The sequence below is a fragment of the Motacilla alba genome, chromosome 3 (assembly GCF_015832195.1).
Source record: "Motacilla alba alba isolate MOTALB_02 chromosome 3, Motacilla_alba_V1.0_pri, whole genome shotgun sequence".
NCBI lineage: Eukaryota > Metazoa > Chordata > Aves > Passeriformes > Motacillidae > Motacilla > Motacilla alba.
In genome coordinates, this window is record NC_052018.1 from 76,760,585 (window position 1) to 76,785,157 (window position 24,573).

A 24,573-nucleotide genomic window follows, 5' to 3' on the forward strand; every position below is an offset into this window, starting at 1 on the left:
GCTTCAAACTTTATTCTGCTTTAAAACAGCCATCTTCTTAGTATTCTCAATAGAAAGATGAGCAGTAAAGTGCAAGCAGCCATATTTCTATGTGGCATACTGTCTGAATAGGGAGTTTTGAGGCCACTAATGAATCAAGCTAAATCTAGTCAGCAGTTATTAAAAGCTAGAACACATTTCAGGTCTGAAATTCCATAGCATCCTTGCAGTGGACGTGATGGTTTTCTCTTATGATGGTATGAATAATGAATTGCACACTTTGGCCATAACTAGTTACTAGCAAGAGAACTGAATGTCTAATATATGTCAGAATTAAAATAAGTAATTTTGTTCAGTGTGCATGCCAGTCCACAGGGAGTTATTATTCTACTAGAATACATTCTTCCCACTCTCAATTTGTGCCTTTTACTCTGGGTTTTTCCCTAATCAAGAATTTATAGACTAGTTTCCATAGACTATCATTAACAATGTCCTGAATTTACTTGGTGTGACTCTGTATTTGCTGTGCATTTTTAAGTGCTATGGAAGTCCACAAGAGAAATTACTTTTTTATTTTTCTAAAATTTTAGAAATCATTTTTGGCAGAGAATACATCAAGGTAGAAATATTTACAAACCATATATTTACCCTACCTAATGATAAGTAGAATTTTCATAGTAAAAAATATAGCCAAGAGGAATTATCTGAAGAATGAATTTCTTGACATTGCATTTTCTTAAAAAGTAAATATGGTGTCCTGCTAAATATGCAAAATCCTATCAGCATTTAGAATATTTTCTTTATCAAAACAAATGAAAAATATTCTTCAGTAGAAAAAACTTAGTGTATTGATTTGGTCATGGCCTCTGTATCTGCTCCTGACTTCATCAGGATTTATGGGGATTTTACATATAAACCCTTTTCCAATCACAGAAACATCAAAAGCTCAGGACAGAACAGTCACATTATGCCTATAATTGCACACTTCCTCTAAAGGGCCGAAGCTCTTCTCCTGAGTTTGACGTCTTCCACAACAAATAAGAGCAAGAAATTCTAAAAGAGAGTTCTTAACATCATTCTGTACCCATTTATGTGTTTCATTATACATCTTTTACTAATTTCTCTTCTTGCAGGTAACCTGCACCTCATTCCTTTGTTTCCCTCCTTTCATAAAATTCTGGCGTTTCTGTTTATTATATCAGGTCCTTTACCAATGAAAGGAATATTGCTCTGCTGCACAGGAACATGCATAATTAGCCCACGCTTAACCTGGTTGGTTCATATTGAAATGCTTATGTTTATGCATGGACCTGAATACTTTTCTGGAAAAAGAAATTTTCATATATCAACCTCATTGCTGGATAGCATCAATGTCATCAAGATGGACTGATTCAGTGAACTGGTTTATTATTTCTAAGTAAACCAATTTTCCTTGTACTTTTGCAGCATATATGGAAATACATCCTAACCTGAGAAACACTTTATTTCAAAACACATTGTATTCAAAAGTAATTTCAACCCCTCATGCATTGTATGACTATCCAAATGCACAGAAAGCATAATAGTGAATTTTATGTACTGGATGAAGCTCATGAAGGTGTTTTCCCTCTTTCGTTACACTGCTTTTATGCTAAGTCCCAGTTAAGCAGCACTCTATAATAGATTTGACATATCAAACTCTTTCAAGAAAACAACCTCTAGTTCATGTATTATTCTAATTTTGTTTCAAAATAGTAGGCATTTACAGCACTTGTAGAACTAAAAAATATATAACAAAGTGGGTTGATGTTTCACTCTGATTACAGACTCAAGCAGTGCAACATTGGGATTTAATGCAGATAGCAAGGTCCAACCTTAGAGCAAATGTAAGATGGTTTAGCTCATGCTTTTGTTTTAGCCTTACTGGAGCCTGGACATAAAAAGCTAGTAAGGGAAAAGTATTCCTTTAGAATGGGATACCCCTGGGCTGGGTTTGTTCTCTAGGTGCCAAACAAGTTGTGTAAGTGATGCCATTCAACAGACAGACTATGACAAGGAAATTCAGGGTAGCCTTTGCTCCTGTTGGACTGGGAGAGTTTCCTAACTTTAGCATGATCCTCATGTAGCTGCTATGGGTGTGTTATGGTCATTTTCTCTATCTTTCACAAAGCAGCCAAAAGCTGCTTTGATAATTGGTTTGTATGTATAGAGAGGAAAGTAGGATAATTGAAATGGTATTACATGGAATAGAAGATTTATAATTACAGTTTTGGTATTCCAGAAATCAGGACTGGTGTGTAACCAAGATTTTTCTTAAGGTGATTACTGCTTTGCATGGTAATTAAAAGTACCATGTAATTCATATTATCTCATAGGTTAAATATTTTAAAGTAACATTAGGTTGCAGCCAAGAGAGCTTGTTTGAACTAGAAATCTGTGTAGTCCTTTTAGAACAATGTTCTACAGTATAACTTATTATCCTACAATAACCTGAGTTGCATATTTTTAACATGGCAGGGTTATGATGAATGGCTCCCGTGAAACTAATGTGAGTTTGGAGTAAATTTTGATGTTCAAAAAAAAAAAACTAAAATACTCATGGTTTAAAATCCTTCTTCCCTAGGGTTAAAAAGGTAGTCATTTGAATCTTGAAATTTAAAAGTATCCTGGGTGGGGAAAACTGTTTGGTTTTAATTGACATATGGAAATTCTGTACAATCAATTTTTCCCAGTTACACAATTCCCCCAAACTGAAAATGTTGGGGGTTGTATGTAGGAAGCTTCCTGGCCATTTCAATAGAGACCAGAAAACAAAGGATACTTCTTGGATAAATTTCTTACCTTAGCTACTACTGGAAAATGTGGATTTATGCCAACAATAAAGACAAAATGAGATTAAATTCTAGTCCTCAGAATTCAAAAGCACAGAAAAGTCTTCTTATGAATGACAATTCAGTATTTTGGAGAGGTTTTAAATATAAAATGTTCTCTAGACCATATGCTGTGATATATCCAAGGAACCTGAAAATATAGTCTCTGTCTTTTCTAGTTTTTCACAGTTCTGGTATGATGACGTTCTTTTTTAATTCACTCTCAGCTCTATTTTGAGAGGCACTTTTCCATCTGAAATTAAGGCATAGTACTAACAATATGACACATACAGTATGGTATTGTTTGCAGCCAGAAAATGGTTGCTAATCCACCAGAAAAATTTGGAAGAGATTAACACTGAAATCTTGGCTTGCTTCAGCCTCCCACTTACAAACTGCTGATCTGGCAGCATGTAGACATAGACTTACACCCAGAAATATGGCAAATCTAAGCAAAATGCAATGCAATAATTTGTACCTGCAAAGAGTAGTCCTGACTTAACTTGCTTTGCGTACTTATAAAAGTAACTAAAATTACTCTAGATATACATTTCTGATCCTTGTCTATCAATTTTGATATGTGTGCAGATAACTGTATTTTGCTTTCACTTAATGTCATCGTATCTTCATTGCAATAAAAATTTTATATTGGGAGGATAACGCAATTCAAATGCACAAGTACATCTTTACTTAGCTTTGCATTATTTTTTTAATATTTTTCATTAAGGAACATATATTATTTAGCTTTATCAGGTAAATTTTACTATATTGACTAAATATTTCTCTGACCTTTTTTTCAATATAAATCAGTGAACTTTTCTGAATTTTTCAATCTGCTGATGAATGGCTTTACATGGTAGTTCAAATCTAGCCACCCTACTGATATTGAATATCTATATGTAATAAAATTATCACAGCTGAAAGTAAAGTATTATTACAATCAAACTGATTGCTTTTTAAGTTCAAACTATAATTACCATAGTTATTCATGTTTAAACACATATTATTGAAAGACAATTCTCTTAAGCACATGTTGTATATTCTTAAATTCTGTCACATGAGGCTTTCCCCTTATTTCAGAAGTCCTCTATTTCTTCTAAGCAACTACAGAAAAGTAACTTTGGGTATTAGGCTTAGAATGGTTTTTTCCTTGCCCATGGAGAAATGAGATTTTCCAGGTTGAGACAATCATCACTCAGAAACTGCCCTTTTCTAATAGTCTTAACTTAGTTTTTCAAAGCCAGAGTTGCAAAATGTATTGCCAAAACACTTGTTTCCATTTCCATGTGTACAAAATAAAACTCTGGCTTTTGTTTGTGTTATTTATAAGAGGTGTTGATAGCCTATATGTGGGAGGGCAAATTTAAAGTCAGCTTGTGCAATGTGCTTCCTGTGGGGCTGCTCCCAAATACCACTGTGTGCAGTTTTCCCTGTGTGCCTGCTCCACCAGCTTGACTCCTGGAAAAGTCACTTAGTGTATTTGTGTGTCCCATTGTGTAAGGTATTATGCATTCATGTGATCATGTACAAGTTGTGTTCTTCTGTAGCCACTTTAATCACCACCCCTGCTCTTGTCCCAGAGGGACTGAAGTGGAGTGAATTTACACCCCAGATCTCTAAAGAATAGCAAGTTGAGCCATTTTCCATTTTTTAGTATAACTTAGAGGGGAATCTTTTTTTTTTTTTTTTTTTTTTTTACCTTTTCTCATTTTGTCTTCTCAGAATGCACACAAGCACTGTTAAAAGTTAGATTTGTTGCAGGGCAGGTCTGGGCACAGTTCAGTGCTGGTGCCGATTAGAGATATCTTGCAAATCTAAGGAATGAAAATGGAAACTTTATGCTCTAAGGGAAGAATCCTTGATTTCCATTGGCACACGCTTTTAGCTCACAGCAGACTTTAGGCTTATGACACTTTTTATATGTTGGAAATCTTCTTTGCATAATTTGAAAGGTTTTAAAAAAATATTATACTACTCCTCTCCCTCAGGGCCCTCTACAGTTGGAATCTTAGTACTAAAGAAGCCTGTTTCTACAGGCAGATGGATATGAAAAATAATGCTAATAAAATTTGTAAAACTCTTTTTAACATTTTTATAGGAATATATTTGTAAAATATATATAGAATACAGGATGAATTATGCCATTTTATGGCTTAATATTACTCAAGATGGCTTACATATCTCCCTCATGGTTTTGCCACTGTTTATTTTATCCATTACAAACTCATTTTATGTATTTTATATAAACATAAATATTTGTATATGTGAGGGACTAGTATGCATATATATTCAAACAGAATACATATGTGTACATACTCACACATGCACATACTTATAGATAGAAAAGTATAGCTTTTGGGTTAGAAGTCAAGAAATCTCAGAAATTGTCATGCTGTTTTTACTATTTCATTTCATGAAGTAATATTTTCCTTTAAAGTGTTTCATCACAACTTCCAGTGAAGTAATTTGGATATGATTCTTTATGTTATGTTAGAAGAGCTGAACCACTGACTATTAAGAAACTATAAACATTTTACATCGTAATGTTAAGCACGCCTACTTTGCAAGGGGTCAGTTGTGGTAAGAGTTTCTGCCCCTATTTTTCAGAAGTTTTTTATATCTCATTTTTACATTCTTTCCGGTCCTGAAAGATTCTGTTCTTTTTTTTTTCCTGTTGTTTTGTTTTAACTCACTACACAATTTATAAAAGAAAAAAAATACAAAGAAAAAACCTAACAAGGAAACAAACAAATTTTTAAAAACTCAAACCCAAAACCTTGAGCTTTTACCATACTGTGGTACAATGCAGCGTAAAACTCATGTGGGTACAGGAAAAGAAATGAAGGTGAGAATACATATTAAGATAAATAAGCAAACATAAAGGAATTATGGAAGTGGAGTCCAACCAGTCGAAACAGCTGCAGAAGTTAAAAAGAGACTTTTGGCTGCAGGAAGAAGGCATGGAATTGGCAGTGTCTCCTTCTTCCATACTATTCAGAGGGTAACAACCATGTGGTTCAGTGTGATTACCTCACTCTGGGAAAAGTTTCAGAGTAGCTGATACTTTGGTTCTCTCCACTTTTTGGTCTTCATGGTTAAGACTGGAGAGATGTTCAAGCCAATGTGTGTTCTCTGGGAAAATGAAAGGGGCTTTCAGACAGCTGTTGTTTTGCTGTGATTGCCTCTTCCCTTTGGCTGTTTTTTCAAGCCACCTCCTTAGTTTTACACCATAGCTGCCAATTTTTTGCACACCCTATTAATTCAGCTTTTCTGGACTATTTGGTCATCCACTTTTCTTTTTTTTATCTTATCTCTTCTTAATGACACTTCTTCCATGCCCTTAAACTATATTTAGGGAATAAATAATATTTGACACTAGTGCTCATAGCTTCTTCACATGTGTGTCTGCTTTACTTAGAAGCTATGCAGTTAACATAAAGCAAGAATTTGTTTTTCAGTATAGCTCTAGGGGAGGTTTATTGGTGCTTAGTATTGTAAGCCCGCATCTCCACAAGAAATTAAAAAGGCAGTTAAAGGAAATCCTAAGGGAGAAAAAAAAGGTGCAATTTATAAGACTGTAGAAAACATTTTAAAAGACAGATTTGGTGAGAACAATACTAAAATATGCAAAGGGAGATGAATCAAACAATGCATAGGGTTGCAAGACTTAAAGATGACTGGATGAGTCACTAAACATCTGTGAAAAACAGAAGCAAAACTGCAATGCCATTAGATATTGTGGGAATTACATTAAGATAAATATAAGCACAAGAAAAAGTTGGTAGAAAATTATTCTGTCATCTAGTTTTGCTGGCTAGTGAGAATCTATATGCCTATTAAGCTCTGAGTGGTTAGCATCTTGGAAACCCTGCTGAAGGACACGAAGACATCACAGTTATTAGAAGTGAAATGGGACACGATAGCTCTATTAGAACCCCTATTTCTAATAGTCCTTTCCTGCTCTCTGAAGCGGTCAGCATGGCATCTGTCTATTTCTTCTCTGTAAATGGGTGAATATTCTCTGCAAATTGTGCAATCAACTACATTACTGATAATGCTTATAAAATCCTTGGTGGCCAGGAAAGGACTTTCGTTACCTTGGATGTCTGTTCTAGGGGAAAATAGCATACATATGTAACAGATCTTGATGTATATGGTGCTACAGTGCCCAGAATGGAGCTAAGGCTTACAACACTTATTATGACTCTTAAACATAGTTTCATAAGCAAAAAAATCTGTTAAGAATTTGTATGTCTGGCTTAATTGTGAAGTAGGACACCTCTAAATAGGGGTCTAGCTGGGAGAAAGAGCATTAGTGATAGATGAAAGCATCAATGAGATATGTAGTCCTGAAAGAGTTGTCCATTGGGAAAGACATAATGATTTCAAAAAATGCTGCCAAAAGTGATTCTGGCATATTTTGGTTCTGGATGCCCATTTGTTTCAGGTCAACAGCATAGACCATTAATGAAATATTAGTTAAACGTACTTCTGCTTTCTTCTGAAACTACTTTAAAACTTGCATTTACACATTAGATGTAATATCAGACCTATAGACTTAAGAGCATAAACTGAAAATTTATTTAATTCTGTTATTTTACTGCTTGCTCGCATCTGATCACTCCACAGGATTTCGGTGCACTTCGACAAATTGTACCTTACTTGGCTTTTTTAACATACTCTATAAGAAGAGTTACTTAGTGGAAAACTCAAAGGTGTGTGTGCTGCTATGTCCAGCACTGAGTAAGTAGATCATTTTACAAGTCATACCATCATGCCATTGTACACACATCCTGGAATCCCTTGGTCTCACTACTTGGCATCCTTTCTGTGCACATTCAGATCTTGCCAATTCAGCTTGCTCTGTTGCAGTATTTCCTCTCAAGTTTACTGGAATATTTAAATGGCAGGTGTTCTTTCAATTCTTCAGTTTTAACATCTAATTGTTCCCCTCATTTTCTCTCTCCCACTCCTTTGTGTTTTTACTGTTAACTTTAAGTCAGCTGAGATCTCCTGATGTCCTCAGTGCATGGACACTTTTTCCACTCTTTAATTCCCTCCCACGTAACTTTCTTTATCTGTGCTCTCTGCCTCATTTTATTCTTACTGGGTCATTTCCTTTCCATTCCTGATTGAACTTCACCAATTTTCTTTTCTCTCTTCTTTTCCAGATTCTCACTGTTTTATTGCTTTGGCATTAAGAAGTGCCTAATTTGCTTTCCTTCCACTTTCTTTAACTCTATTGGCCAGCTTTACATTTTACTCTGTTCTTTGGTCTTGTTATGCTTCTTCCCTGCTTTTATCATCTACCACTTCCACTCTTATCAGAATCTCTGAATGAGGAGACAGTTGGCAGCTTTGTCAGTGCTGAAGTCCTTTGAATGAGTCAGAACCTATGGAGTGAATGAAATGCAGCCCAGTTTAATACGGTCAGCCTGGTCATATGATCATATGATGGTCCCAATCATATTTCCTGATGTGACCATTTTCAATGGCCTTGTGTGACATTAAAGTTCCCTACACTGTTTCTTGGCACAGATACCGGCATATTTACATTTCAGGGTTTGGTTGGGTTTTCTTTGGAAGGATGGGGTACAGTAAGGGAGTCTTATGTTCTCTTTGTTTTTTTCTCTGTTATTTTAATTCCCATTCCTAAATTTCATTGTTCTCTTTCTAATGCCTTAAAAAAAAAAAAAAAAAAAAAAAAAAAAAAACCAAAAAAAAACACCAAACCAAAAAGCCTTTTATCACATCTGAGGCAAAAATAGGGAAGTCCTGCTTATTAAACTTGGTTTCCTTTTCTGACAAGGTATCCCACCTAGCTGATCAAGGGAAGCCAGTTATGTAATCTTTTTGGATTTCAGTAAAGCTTTTGATATTTGTCTCTCACAGGATCTTTCTGGACCAAATGTCCAGGTCACAGCTGGATAAACACATTATGGGATAGGTGAGCAACTGGCTCATGGGCCGGGCACAAAGGGTTACAGTCAATGGGGTGGCATCAGACTGGGGACCTGTCACTAGGGGGGTTCCACAGAGCTCCATTCTCGGCCCTGTGCTCTTCAGTATCTTCATAAATGACTTGGACACAGGACTGGAAGGGATACAGAGCAAGTTCACAGAGGATACAAAACTGGGAGGAGCTGTTGATTCCCTCAAAGGCAGGGAGGCCCTGCAGAGAAGTCTTGGCAAATCAGAGAGCTGGGCAATCACCAACCGTATGAATTTCAACAAGGGAAAGTGTCAGATTCTGTACCTGGGATGGGACAACCCTGGATGTATGGACTGGCTGGGGAATAAGATGTTGGACAGCAGTGCCACAGAAAGGGACCTGGGGATCCTAGTCAATACCAAGTTGAACATGAGACTGAGGGGAGACCTTGCTGCAGTTCCAGCTTCCTCATGAGAGGAAGGGGAGGGACAGGTACTGATCTCTTCTCTGTGGTACCAGTGACAGCACCCTAGGGAATGGCCTGAATTTGTGTCAGGGGTGGTTTAGGTTTAGGAGAAGGTTCTTCACCCAGAGGGTGGTCGGGCACTGGAACAGGCTCCCCAGGGAAGTGGTCTCAGCACCAGCCAGCCAGAGTTCAAGAAGCGTTTGCACAATGCTCTTGGGTAAATGGTGTGACTCTTGGGGATGGTTCTGTGCAGGGTAAGGAGTTTGACTTGATCACCCTTGTGTGTCCCTTCCAACTCAGCATAGTCTGTTTTTCTGTGAACTTTTGAAGAAGGAATCCGTTTTGACTCTACATTAGGCAGGCTTGGCATTGCAGTGATTTCTCTCAATTGCTGGAAATCATAGAGTGGTTTCCCAGGAATTTGTGTGATACCTGGTCAATTGGTTGTGATATCTGGCAAACACACTAGCACTCACTAAAAAAAGAATCATTTTACGGTCAGTTGTCTTGGTGGATTCTCTGCCGTGTAATATATTATGAATTCTTATATTCATCTTTCCCTTTGATACTTACCAGGCACCTTTCTTCTGTCCATCTGCTCATTTTTTCAGGATTTGTGATTGTTTTAATTTGTACTTCTGTGCATAATCAATCAGTGTGTTAAAAAAACTGTGTGAATGTGTGGTATGGGAAGGTGAGGGAAGAGACTGTCAGATAATTTTTAAAAGGTCCAGCTCCTGAGGCATAATGTCAAATGTCCTAAATGTCTTAGCTGCAGCTCTGATATTTTTTCCATAGTGCCATTCTGCTGATGCAGGAAAAGGCAATTGCATTACTTTCCTGATGACTTAAAGTAGTAGTAATTACACATATGATGTTACTAGATTCTCCACATCCTGCATTAGGACAGTTATGATTGACTTATTGATGACTTCATTAATTCATTTCAGAAGACAAGAGCTTAAAAATTACTTTTTTAAGATTTTCACATATAGGCTTGACACTCTGAAAGACGTCTTAATGTCTAATTTACAGTTCTTTGAAATCACCAGCTTTTCCAAACTTATTAGTTTCAACAGTTATTAGGAAATAAAAGTCAATTAGCACTTCCAGTATGTACCATGAAAAGATATTTCCCCAAGGTGTAAATGTGTTACTTAGTAAGACTGCTAGCCAGTTACATCTTGTCAGTACCCAGAATGTGAAAGCTTTGGATGCATCTAAATAATGAGAAAATCAGTTTACATTTCACATACTGCAATAAGTCAATAAACAAAACTTCCCATCATCCATTGGAAAGCTGTGAAAAAAAGACAGATACACTGATACATTGTGCTGTCTCTCCCATTAAGAGGTGGATACTCTAAAAGATTGTGAAACTTTTACATGCACATTTTGAGTGCATGAAAGGAGTGACTTTCACTGAACATGTTAGCATTTTCTAACCTTCATAAAGTGAGATATTTAGTCCCTGGAGAGGAGAAAAACCCTACTTTACTGAAATTGCTGACTGGGCCAGGGAAGGTTGATTATTGGCATTAAACTTCTAACCATCTCATCCTTCTGTTGTATTAGAGGACACGAGGTTTCAGCCTGGTTCCAGCTTTCATGCAGTTTCATCATTCCTTCTGGCTTCTTATTCCTTTGGTCCTTTGGCCATTCTTTTATAACAAATGAAAAGATCAGCTTTTCAGAATAAGTCCTCTGGTAAAAAATGTCAACCCAGCATTTTCTTCCATCTTTGCTTTTGCTTTTAACTCCTTAATGTTTGGAAAGACCTTGGCTTTTCTGAATGGAAACAGTCATTGAGGGTGAATTTCTCTCTCTCTCTCCTCTTCCCCTCTTCCTCCCCCCACTTTTTTTTTTTTTTTTTTTTTTTTTTTTTTTTTTTTTACATTCTGTCGAGGAGAATAATCTCTTCTCAATCCATGGAAAAACAGACACACAGGATCTTCATATCTTGGCAGCCCCACAGCAATCCCAATAGAAAAACCTGCAGATGGTAGCAAGCTCTTGATTAACATGGAGTTAAAAATGACAGGATAAACTTGCTTTAATTAGGTCAGGATCTTAGGAGCCAGGATTTAACTTCCACAAATGTTGAGTCACCATCATGAACAAATGCAAGTAGCAATTGTTATTTTGTTGTCACAAATCAAAAGAGGTCATGTACTCAGAATCAGAGTAACAAGAAATATTGCTGTGATTTAAAAAAAAAAAAGTGAAAAATGCTAGGGAAAGTTTTATCCAGAGTGTTCTTATATGTTTTGGCTTTTATATGAATTTGTATGTGTGATAGAAAAAGCTTGTGATGCTTGTGCATCTCTGTTGTTATTTGCTTAAGTGAAACAATAGCTATAGAATATATGGTTTTTAAATACACAGAAATGTGGGGGGGTTTAAATTACAAAATTAAGTATTAGATATTCTTCAGAATTATGTAAACTTTTTATTATTCAGCCTGACTTACAAAGCTGAGATAAGTATTTTACTGACAGGAGACAATAAAGAAGATTAAATGACAATATTATCATTCTTATAATGAAGGCAATCTAACCTTGGCGTATGCTTATCTAAGAAAGGTGAATTTCACCTTTATACAGACAGTCTTGTGGAAGATTGTTTCTGTAGCATTGTGGGAGACTGGGTTTTTTGATTGAATGTTAGCCATCATGAGCAAATTAGGTAAAATAACTGTCATGTAAAATGTGAAGAAGCTATTTAGAGATGGATTCTCCACTACTTTCCACTTTGTCCAGTAATTTCCATCTGTACAGTTGTACATCCATTTCATAGAACTGTAAAGATGGAAACAGGCTAGAGCTTTGTGTCAAGTTTTCTCACTCCCCTTCTCCCTCATTAGCGGGGTATGTGAATGGCTGCAGACCTACAAAGTCATGTTTCCAGTGCCTGAGCCCTATAGAGCAGAAACACTTGGGAACACATTTTTCTCTCCTACTTATCAGTCTTAATTTTTTGCACTGCTACTTAATTCAATTTCATGTATTCCAAATTTACGCTTTATCTTAATATAATTAAATTACATTCTCCTCTGTATTTTTTGAATAGCCTTCTATCTCTATTTTATCCATACATTCAGATGTAGTTCAAAACTAGTAATACTGAATTGCTTCTACTGAGTGGGATGTCACAGCAGAATAGTTCAAGTGCCTTGCGGGAGTGCCAAGCTTGAACCTTGTCCTGAGCTTTTGCTTTAACACCACTTTGTCACTGGGGACCATGTCCTTTGAGCTAGGAAATCAAAGGCTTCTGCACACGACATCAACCACATCATTATATTGTATACTGTGAGCCTCAGAAAATGGCCTCTTTTTTTTTTTTTTGTTTACCAGTGACAAAGAAATAGTCAAATGGCCTCTTGTTTGAATGAAACATTTTGTGTACAAAACTGAAAGTATTTTCCATTGAATATTTGATCAGGGTTTTTAAAAAGTCTATAAAAATCTTAACACTTGAGTAAATTTTATTCATATAAAGATCATGGTGTAGTAGAACTAGTCTACCCTCACCATCTGTTGAATCCCTGTTAAGATATTTCTCCCACCTTTTAACTACATTTGTCATTGGAGATTTCCACCAAATTCCATTAAATTCTGGAACTCTGCAAAGTAAATAGCCATGAAAGCACCATGCTTCTTAGCACAAATCCTCAATCCCCCGCTAACACCTTATATTACAACTGTCTAATTACCATGTTCTGCAGTAACCTTGTGGGACTTCCATAGGTAATTAGAACTCCAGAGCATTTCTGCAATAATCCAGCAAGGACCTCTTAAGTAGAAAGAATTATGTGGTACTAATATTTTTGCACCCACGCGTTCTTCACAGTTAATTGTTTCAATTAATATTTGGCAGCAATGAAGAAATTCATAGAGGTTCATAAACTGAGACAATTCTCAGGAAACTTTTAAGGCAAATGATTTGTAGCTGTGGTCACTTAAAGATGCAGGGCATTTTAGAAAAAATTAAATTCCTAGCACATCAATGTATTGCAACAGCAGATTTTTATATTACTACTAGGAGAGATGTCTTAACTTGCCCCATTCCTTTAAGACTGCAGTGTTTGGATAAATTCACTTTTCTTTCCTTGGAATTTTTACCAAGTCGTTGCAGATGAAAAATCCTGTGTTAGTTAAAATGCGTGGTGAGTACACTTTGATACTCTTCTACAGACATGTCTTTGATGACAGAGAATAGTGGAGAGAGCTGTTGAGATGTTTCCTTGATTCTGGATGTCTTTATTTCACTTCAGTCTCACCTTCCCTTTGTTTTTCCTTTCAGTTAAAGATCCCACATCTTATGCAGCTATGAAGGCCCTGTGTACACTGCACATGCTACTCACACTGGCACTGTAGGGTCTAAATACTATTTACTGTCCTTACTAATTATTCTGATTCTTCACCCCTTTTCAGTTGGTGTCAGGCCAATGGTATTTCTATAGATTTATGACAGTGTCATCTATGCAAGAAAATTACTTCATCATTCATGAAGTACACTGCGGTGTAGAAAACAGCTTTGATCCCAAAGGCACATGTCACTCCTCCCTGTCCCCTCAGCCTTTGGGCAATCCTTCTGGCACCCTCACTTTGACGCTTCCTAGGGGATCCTCCACCCCTTTGGAGTGGTCTCAGACACACCCAGTTATTCTGACACCAGGGTAGAAGCAGCAGCCCAAGAAAGACCAACAAGAGAGAGTGGGCATGTGAGGGGCCTGATGAGGGTAGGTGCATTTCTTCCCATTGTGCTCAAAATTGGTTTTCTTTCCATGCTGCCCTTTCCACATTGTCAAGTGTATCTCTGTGTTGGACAGAAAGACATATTGCTCTCCAAATCTGCGTGTCCCATCATAGGTACCAACCTGTTTCATTAGTTAACTTCCAGTAGAGTAATGACTACAATTTATTGCTTTACTGTCGATAAGATAATTACTACGTGTTATGGCTGTTTGCCATACCCTTTTAGGCTTAAAATCTCAGGGTTTTTTTCATGGCTGTTTTCTGCTTTCTGTGAAATTGTAATTTTTGTTTAACTGTAATATCCTGTGAAATAAGGAGAGGTCTGAAGAAGTCATTGGACAGGTTGATTAGAAGGTCACTTATTTTTCTTGCATTAAAAGAGCAGAAGAATAAATGCCATTCCAATTTATCATCATATGTAACCTTTGATTAAACAATTTTTTGCTATATCAGTGTGAGTGGCTTTAGGCTTCAGAGTAGATTACTGAAATTAAGAACTTTAGCACAAAATAAAAAGTCATTTGTTTAGATGATTATTAAATTTAAAAGTCCAATCTGGAAGTCACCTTAATTAAATGTAAAATTGAGTCCAATGAACCTCTGTGCATTTTCAAATCAGAGCATGATGCTTCCCTAAAATATCATAAATTGCCCCTATTCTGCCAGTTAATTCTGTTGTTTTGCAGCCAAGATTATGAAGTTAGATTTGATTAAAATAAAACTAGCTGTTTCTTTGAATGTGACCTATGAACCCTAGTAAATACAGTCTTTCCTTAACGGTCTTCTATCTATTACCAAGTTAAGAATTTAGTTTCATTTATGTGGCAAAGTTTCCAAATAGAATGCATTATAACAAGCATAAAACTGTAATAATCTATACTCATGTGATTTCTCGTTGTTTGTACAGCTTTGAAAAGTGACTATATTTTCTCCTTGGTATGTCTAAGAGAAAAGCAAGTACATAAGTGAGTAGGTGTGTGCACATGGAGAACCACACGTAGTTTTGCCATGAAAATAGACAATCACCATGTAAAACTTCTCAGTACATTCTCAGAGAAGTAGTACAAAATGCTGTCAGAGAGAAAATACATCACCAATGAATCCCTCTATGGTGCCAAATGCTTGAATAATGTCCATACAAATCACTATTCTTAGGGAATGGGCTGTGGCTTCTGTTTCTTCCTGAACAAAAGAAAATTTACTGTCTGCCACACAGTGTGGGTAAAACTCAGATTTAGTGATGCCAGTAGCAAAGGAAGCAGAATTTACATGTTTTCATGGGATAGGATTTTGACAAGCTTTTGTATATTTGCACAGCCCAAAGCAAGGACACAGTCACTGTTGCTGTATTGCTGAATAAGTTCTTCTAGATCAGATGGGGTTTTTTTCCCTTTGCTTCTTTGTTAATTTTTAATTTTTTAATTTGTGGTCTTTGGAGATAAACCATTCCCATTAAATGCTAACTACTTTATTTTTCTCCAAACAAATCTGGAAGATAAATCCAATTCTAGGTGTGCATGATATAGATATTCTCTGAACCTCCAAAAAATCTTAGCTGAAGATACATGCTTTTTTTATATGTGTGCAGCTTTTTTCTCCTATGAGATAGAATTAAAATTTCCAGAAGTAATAACAAAGCAGTGTTTCTTGGCATAGCAAAAGTGAGTATATGCATTATGCACACAGAAGGAATTTGCCTTCTGTGTGAATTCTTATTTCTCTGGGACCAAACTTTGAAATTTCCTCATTTTCTCATAGTTCTGTTTAACAGCAAACAGAGATTACGTACCTGTCATTTCTTAAAGCTGCGGGTGGGGTGAGAGGGTGCTGGTGAATAGACACACGCTGTTGATCCCTTTCATGGATCCATTCTAGTTATGGTGGTCCTGGGCAGCCCATGCATATAACCCATGCCAGCTCAGTCACAAGCCTGAACAGTAGTTCTTCATCGGCTGCAGAATGGGTAGACAAATGCCCATTTCTTCCCAGGGAAGGCAAACCTCCCTGGATGTATTGACACTCTGCTATGAAGAAAGTCTGTAGAGTCTCCGCTTTGGAGGCAATCCAATGTTTTTGCAAGGGCTAAATGAACTACTCTCTAGACCCAGCTTTGTACAATTTGCTGAGCTCAATGAACTCTTTTCTTTTCTCCTTTCCTCCTCATACTTCTTTGTTACTTTTAACAATGTGTAGTAGAAAAATTGGCAGTTACTCAATGAAATCACTGTTCAACTTACACCAAAAGGAAGATTTTTTTTTGTGAATTTGCACTTCTAAGAAGATGTCACAGTTTTCAAACGAAGTGGTGAGACTCTGAGTTAATGCTTTTTGAATAGCTTGAATAAAGGGTTGCCCCTGAGTCTGTAAAACAGAAGCAGTGAGGCACAGTACCTCCTGGAGTTCCCTTTGGCCAGTTTGTCTTTGCTCTGCCCTTAACTTGGGTCTTTGTCTGCTGGGCACAATCTTGAGCAAAGTAGTCCTCAGTACAGCTTAGAAATATCAATGGAATGCAGGCTCTGACTGATTTATTCTTCCTCCTTTTTTGTTTTCTACATTAAAACAGAGTTGACTCACGGTATTTCTTTGCTCCATCATTACTTTTTTTTCAGAGCTTATTCATTTAAACTTCAGGAGGAAAATGCCACATTTGCTTTTTTTTTTTTTCCCCTGCTCTTTTTTTTTAAATTCCGTTATTGCTATACATTAGTGCTGCTTGTAACATACCATTTCTATCACAATTGTATGTGGCTACCAGAAAAAACCTGCTTCTTGGCTGTATTATGCAAAAAGCTATACAAAGCATAATGAAGCGAAGCCAAGGGACTCACAGGTGACATTTGTTCTCCTGAAGATTAAGTGGACTTAGTGAAAACCATGATGACGATGTTAGAGCACAAAGGAAAGGGAAAAAATGTAGGTAGGATTTTGCTGGTTTTGTATGTGTGCTAAAATGGAGATCTTCAGCAATATGCAACACGGCCTTCCCTTTTTATTAACCATTCCCCCACCCCCGTGTCTGAAGTATGAATGTATGCATTTCCTCTGCTAGAATGAAGAACATGGGTATCCAGTGACTGTGATCTTCATTAAAGTTATGGAAACTTTTTTTGTATAGAAATACCAAGTTTATAATGCTATCATTTGTATTGTACCATTGATACTGGAATGAAATCTGTCATTTTAAAACCAATTTGATGCTATTAAGTAGATATTTCCAAGGCAGCATTATAATCTATACCCATGATTCTTACATCAGTGAAGGATTGACCATTAGAGATAAGTTGAGTTGATTCATTTTTGTTCCTGATATTGTGAAATTAAATTGTGGCAACCAACCATATGCAATACTTTTGGCAAGTTCAATTTATGGCTTATAAAAACTAGGAAAAGGAGAGAGATCACATTAACAGGTGATCATAAGATGTACATTCTGGGGACATTGTATCTTTTCCCGAAAGAGTATGCTGATAACACTAACATATAATAATTACAAGAAAATTTTGCATAAATGATTCTACATTTTATTAAGATCCTCAACAGGATGGTGTTTCATCAGTTCTGCCTAGGTAGATTCTTCTATTATTTCCTTTTGTTATAAAATAGAATTGCCATAACAAATTCAGGCATATTTTATGTAACTTACATAGAATGCAGTTTTTAGAAGCATTTAGAATTTGGGTGGCTTTAAAAAATATTATATAGATATAAAAAAAAATTATATAGATAGCACTTAATGTCTTTTGTTTTTCTTGATGAGAGAATCCTGCATTTTGTTTCTTTCAATAAGCTGAAGAAATAGAAGTGTTTTTTAAAAAAAATCAAAGAATCTTTCCCCAAATCTCAGTTGAGGTAAGCAATAATGTTATCCAGTTTAAAAATCTTCATACCCTTTGAAAGGTCTGAACATTGATTTGTTGGATCAAAAAGAGTGAATAAATAAGTTAGGTTGTTCCCCTCTGTTACTGCCAAATGATTAGGTTAGATCATCACCAAACATACCCACCTAGCACTAACAAGCCACCTTTTTGTGTGGCTCAGCAGAACATCTCTAAGTGAAACAGGTATTGAGAACCCCTTAAAGTATTCAAGGAATTCAGGTATTAAAACATTGAAATATGGGTCATAGCTGAATTTGGTGCAATGTTTTTCGTTTAGATTTGAAAACAAAAAAATGAAGTACTTTTTTGGAAGACTATCTACTATATGTCCTATTTTTTACAATCTAGAATAATTTAGCATTTCCTTATATGATTAAAAGAGACCAAAAAAAAAGGAAAGGGTGAAGTAGCTGCTGTAGTTTTGTATAATTATTATTTCTTTTTAATATTTGTTGTTGCTGTTCCTCTTGGATTCTGAGGCTAAACATTCTGGTATACTATATCAGCCTCCATCAGATGAACTCAATTGTCATAGCTTTCAATATTTGTGGTACAGGATTTGTTTCCAAGTTCATAATAATTCTGCCCCTGTGCTATAGCAGAAAATACACCAGAAGCTTAGCTTTGAACTTCTGATAACTGACCAAGTGGAAAGTTTGGCAGTTTGTTGTCATGAATATATTACTTGAGGTTTTATATTACTTGAGGTTTTTTCATAGCTAACAATAAACAAATGAACTTTGCAAAGTTCATTCTGGTTTTGGTTTTATATTTTTAAGTATTTTTCTTTGATATGTATGATTTTCTATATGAACTCCTATTTTACTTGCTTAATGCATTAGTGATGCTTTTATCTACTTAATGTCTTGATGCCTTCACTACCTTTGTTCTTATCTTGTTCTTCTACTGCTTGTCTTTTACATACCATTTTACTTTTGCAAAGTAAGACATAGAACCCATTTTCTCTGGGTGTATTTTTATTTGACTTCTAAGTAGTACATGCCATAATCCAAGAAAATGAATGTTAAAAACTAATTTGCAATTTTTCATAATTAATGCATTTTTGTTTTTTAAAGTAGGAAAAAATTAATCTCTATCTTTTTGGTGTGTCACACCATTGATTTTTCAAAGCAAACCCCACTGAAATCAATTGGGATACCTGCATATAAATCCATGCCACACTTTGGTTCCTTATTTATGGGTTTTAATTAAAAGGGAAAAGACATTGTAAATCTCAGTACAACACTGTGGAGGTCTTTAGGATTTTATTTTCTTAAAGGTCCTTGCTTTGTATGATTCTGTCAAAATGCCAAAACAAGATGTTTACCTAGCCATGTAAACTGGGTGTGAAAAGTAGATGAATTTATTAAATTGAAGAGCTTATAGCATCAGTAAAGCAACTAAAAGGATTCAGTACCACCTCTTCCTTCTCCATATCCCCACTCCACATTATTCTTGTCTGCAGAATTAGACTCCCTATTAGGTCTTCTGATAAGAGTCCTGCTTTCAGAGACTCGCAATTCTCAGAGCACAAGGGTGAAGTATTGTTCCTGTGGGTGTATATGTTATATCACATACTAAATCAAGAAGAGGATTCAGGTTGCAGTAAAGAGTTAGAACAACCTTTGAGAAGGAAGGCATGGAACTGGAACTTCATTTCAAACTCTGCATCATGTTTAGATATTGAAGAGTGGGTATTGCAGTAAGCTAAAACCACCATTTATTTGTGACAAATCAGTCCCTTATCTATGAAAACAAGCCAGACCATGTTTTCAGTAAAATTAGCACATAAATCAGTCATGTGGCATCCCAAGGGAAAATGAGATCTATTGAATAAACTGATTTTTAATGTCATTACAAATAGGATTTTACTTGTGGATTTCAGTGGGTTTTGTTGGCTTGTGGGGTTTCTTTGTTTCTGGTTTTGTTTTGGTTCAGAGTTTTTTTCCACTGATGTGCAGAATTTTCCACTTGAGCACTAGAATCTGTTGCAGCTATTAGATCACCCATTGGGTTCACTGCAGCCAGAGGACTTAGGTCACTCCTTAAAGATAAAATATCTCCTCACAGCCTGGAGGTCTCAGCTGTGACCAGGGATCAGCTTATAGGTTACTGGTAGATATTTAACTCAGAGAAAAATGGATGGAAGTTTCCAGTTCTGTACAAACATAACTCCTAAATAAACCAGAGGCCATCAGGAGGTGGCCAGTATCAGCAGACCAGAAAAAGTTTGTTTTCTTTATCTAGGAGTGCACATATTTATAGGATCCTTATCTAGGATCTGCACTCATTTATACACACATACATTTTCATACTTTTTTCCCACCACGTATGTTGTGTCTATATAAATTTGTACATAGCTAATACGAATAAATTACAAAAATGGCTACTTTCTGCCATTTTGGACACCACTACATGGGTCATGTGTTCACTGGTAAGTAGAGTTCTCCAGATGAGCTCTTGATACTGTTGCAGTCTATTGAGGTCACCCTTTTGACCTTACTTCACCTATATGTTTGGGTCCATTAGTTACAGAAAAGCTTCCCTTTCATTTCTGCGCAAAGACTGCACCATCCATGGATTTCAAACAGCAACTTGTTGAGTTTGCACAATAGAAATGTGATCCAATCAATATTTCTACAGAAATGTAACTCATGGTTCTGGGATGAAAGCACTTAATTTAGTTTTATGGTGCATAAGTTTATATGAGGTTACTTCTGTAACTTAAAGGAAACAAGTGCAAGTTATCTCTAGTTTGACCAGATTAGTTCCAGTGATTTTTCTTTTTTTATCAACAATGAATTGGCTAATGTATCTTCTTCCATTTCAGAAGGGCAATAACAATTTAATCACAATGGTATATGGTGCTAGTATAAGCCAGAGAAAGAAGGCTGATCTGTTTACATGTTCTAGTTTGCATTACATTTGTGACATGTTCTTTAACAGTAGAGAGAGAGTCTTTTGAATTGATCCTTAAGTTAAACCAAATAATAATTTTCTACCAGAAATAATATTTCTCCTCATATTCATTTTTTTTCCTCCAGGTTGTAACCTGCAGCTGTATTTTGTTTTCCACATGTCACATTATACAGACTTGTCAACAGAGATTTTGTAAAGGGAAACTAATGCCAAATAGTTCTGTCTAAAGTTATGGTTTAAAAGTATTGTGAATGTCTATTTTTTTAGAATCCAATCCAGTCCTTCTGATAAATATATTAAAGACAGCCCAGGTACTACATGACTTCTTAGCATCACCAGCAGCAGCCATACAACATCTGAGGTATAAGTATTTCCTTACTTAACTGAGTTTAAGATAACTGCTTTTGCACTCATAATCAAACAGAATGAGTGTAGGGTTTTATATGGACATAATTGTTTAAAGAAAGGATAAGCAGTCCACCAGAATTGTGAATAATGAAGAAAGAAAATTAAAAAGTTCGTCATCATTAAAAATTTTTGGAAACAAAAGCCACAATAATTGGAAAATTTAACACTCAATTGGGAGAGCTGTTCAGGATAACTAAACTGCACTGTTTTGGAAATTGGATTTCCAAACTCTCTTTTGTCTCTCAGTTGAGGTATGGTCATGTTTACCTAATAAACTCTTGCTTCTCCACTTCTGTTTAAGGCTAGGAAATAGAAAGGTTCTTGAATGGAAAAATGAGTAAGTAATGTAGATTTGTTGGTCCACATTATGTTTGACCTGTATGAGAAGCTAAGTAATTTTTATTTGCTGCACAATTCTTTTTCCTGGAAAACACCCATCATTCTCTAGATTTAAAATTTTGCCTGTTTTATGGGGTAAATGCCTCCCTATTGATATATGTTTGAGGGTTTCTTTGAAAGCAAAACTTTGCTTTTTGAGTGGAAATGCAGTTTTAGGTTCGGAAAATACAGGCTAGTGTGGGTTTTGTCATCTTTTGGTAAGTCTGACTTTGCTAGGGGATAAGACGGACATGTGTGGTACCATCCACAGTTCTAAATCTGTGCCATCATAACTCATAAATTCTGTCATTCAGGTATTCCTTGCAGTATGCAGTAATGAAAAATGTCCAAGAAGTAATAGTGGAGGAGCTTCTTCTAAAAATTCTGTAGCAGGCTATCTATAATGGATCATTTCCAAGAGGATTTGATATTAATATGACTTTTCCTTTTACTCTTACACTGATGAGATGTCTCATTATTCTCAGCCCTTTCTAATACATGGGGCATACTACAAGATTTAATTTATTTATTGTCTAGGTGATTTCCATTTCCTTTTATTTACCCTTTAGGCAAAGTAGCTGACTACACAGCAGCCCCTGCTGTTTGGAAGGGACATGAATGGATGTCTGAAACTTAGTTTATTTGGCATAAGAAATGGAGCCAGTTAGAGCCACTTCAACATGGCTTAATAGAAGAGAAGGAAATCTGTGTGGAAAAAAAAATCTTCTAGGCCACATATATATAACAAATCTTGTTCTATCTTGTTTAATTTGGGGAGATTGGTCACTGTCCCAGAAAGGTCTGGTAAGGGAGACACAATTCACTGCTTTTATATTCAAATTACTTTTTAAATGTCTAGATGAATACTGAAACACTTTCTACATACAAAGCTTCTTGAAATTACTGCTGTATATAAAAGGTTACTGCTGTATTTAAAAGCCTCAAACAATTCTTTATAATTCATTTATTTTTTTATGATTTTTCATCTTTGAATTATCCAGCACCTAACCCTAGGGGTTAATGGTTCTTTAAAATGACTGACTGGAAGTTTTTAACATGGATATAAGGATACGTTTTTGCCACACTGAAGAGTCTAAAGATCAAATTTTCTACATTTATTGTAAAATTGTTCATATTTTTTTGCTTGTTGATAGAACTATTGAAGTTATTAGTACTCTCAGTGAGTATAGACTTCTGCACAGAGCTAGTCAGTTTTCCCCTTTTCCTTTTGAAAGTCGCTAACACTTTTGAGGTGTTCCAGATATTGCAATGTACTCATTTTAGAAAATGATTGAGTATTTAATAGAGCCCATTTAATTCACTTGAAAAGATTCATTAGCTTTAACTTTTTCTATTCCATGAATGCGGTATAATTATGCTGCAAATACATCAAACCCTTTCTGCTCATTTTTTACACTGCCACCATATATGTCAGTTGAAATATAGAGGAAGCAGCCCAATTCCTGTTTCCATTCTTTTAAATCCATTTTTAAACCAGTTTGGTCTATGTCCATTATGAAACTTTTTTTTAATGGCTTATGGCAATTTCTCAAAGAGTCCATAAGCTTAAGCCTCATCAAATATGAAAAATAATACTTTTTGTTGACAAAAACCCCCATGATTATTTATTGACTAGGTTCATTATCTCTTTTAATGTTTCATTACAGTAGTAGCATTCTTTCCCCTGGTGGTACGTTTCTGTCCTGATGATGCTAGTTATTCTGTAGCTAATTAAGAAAAAGTTGTTCATCTGGTAAAAAAGAAGCAGACATGTTATTAATATTCTCCTTAGTAAACTGTCCTAAATAATTAATGCAAATAGACTTCCAGGGTTGTGAATTTTGATGAGAAGTTACTCTCAAAGATGAATTATTTGATTTAGATATTTTCCCTGCTAATACACTGGTTTTTGTGTTGATTCATGTAAATCTGATTTTGCCCTAGTCTATTGAGGAGGAGGGGAACACAAAATTTAAGTTTTTTAACACATGAATGCCAATACAACAGAAAGCTAGACTGAGTTAAAACTCTTCCGCAAAACTCTAAGGCATTGTGTTTGCCTGTGTAATAGAACATGAATATACAGCGCTGAAAACTCTCACAGCAAGAAGAGTTTCCCTACATTACTGTAATATTTGAGTTCCAACTTTATGTTTGCTTAAAGGAAATTCAGTGCAAACACAAAATAGAGAACTGAGGAAGATTTACAAAGGAGATCACGTTTTCCGCTTTTTAAGCAATCTCTTGGGAGGGAAGGAGGAAAAAAGAGTGCATTTTTGTGGGATGATGCATTCCATCTTTTCATCCATATAGTTTGTGGAATTGTTCCAGTTTCCCTGGTGTTGCACAAAAGCACACAATAATACACTTGTGCAGCTCTGGGGTCTGAGAAGAAAATGAACCCTGCTGATGCCAGCACCCTATCAAGCAACATATCCTGCAAGCTCCACATTGCACATTCACTTCATTTCCTTCCTGGGCATTCAGGCGCGAGTGAACGCAAAACAAATGCCATCAGTTGATTCCAAAGTGTTCTAAAAGGCTTAATATAAATTCCTTGTTTCTGATGCTGTGATTCACTTGAACTCTGGGAATTTATATGTCTATTCTGCTGCCTTTTTTTCCTCCTTTCCCTGAGGATGGGGGCCCTGTATGCCTATATTCACCTCTCATCTCTTTTTTTTTGTTGTTGTTGTTGTTGTTTTTTGCAGAAAGGCTTGTTGGAGAAGGGTTATTTTATGTACTCTGAAAGCCAGCACACATCACTCAGTGTCTTGCAATGTCAGATGCAGTCCTACTAGAGTAGCTGATTTTAAAAGACACCTGCTGTAATATTTGAGGGCAGGATCAAGCCCTGCCTTGATGACTGACAGAAGCTCACTGCTTATTTATGGTGCTGTATCTAAGTGTGAACAGGAGCTAGAATTTAAGTCTCTTATGCCACAGGGTAATCCTATATGCTAATCCCATCCTGTCAAATTACTTGACTCAATTTTTAATGGATTGA

At 36.0% G+C, this 24,573-nt stretch overlaps 1 protein-coding gene and 1 long non-coding RNA gene across 2 annotated transcripts in view; one reads left to right on the forward strand and one right to left on the reverse strand.

Annotated features, from left to right (window-relative positions):
• The window catches only part of PRKN (parkin RBR E3 ubiquitin protein ligase), a 682,953-nt gene that overhangs the window by 425,584 nt on the left and 232,796 nt on the right, over positions 1–24,573 (forward strand). The gene's annotated exons all lie outside the window — the stretch shown is intronic.
• LOC119698579 lies at positions 11,118–16,583 on the reverse strand. The gene is made up of 2 exons (XR_005256182.1): positions 15,773–16,583; positions 11,118–11,219 (listed from the first exon to the last, which is right to left on the reverse strand). It is a non-coding gene; the product is annotated as an uncharacterized LOC119698579 (long non-coding RNA).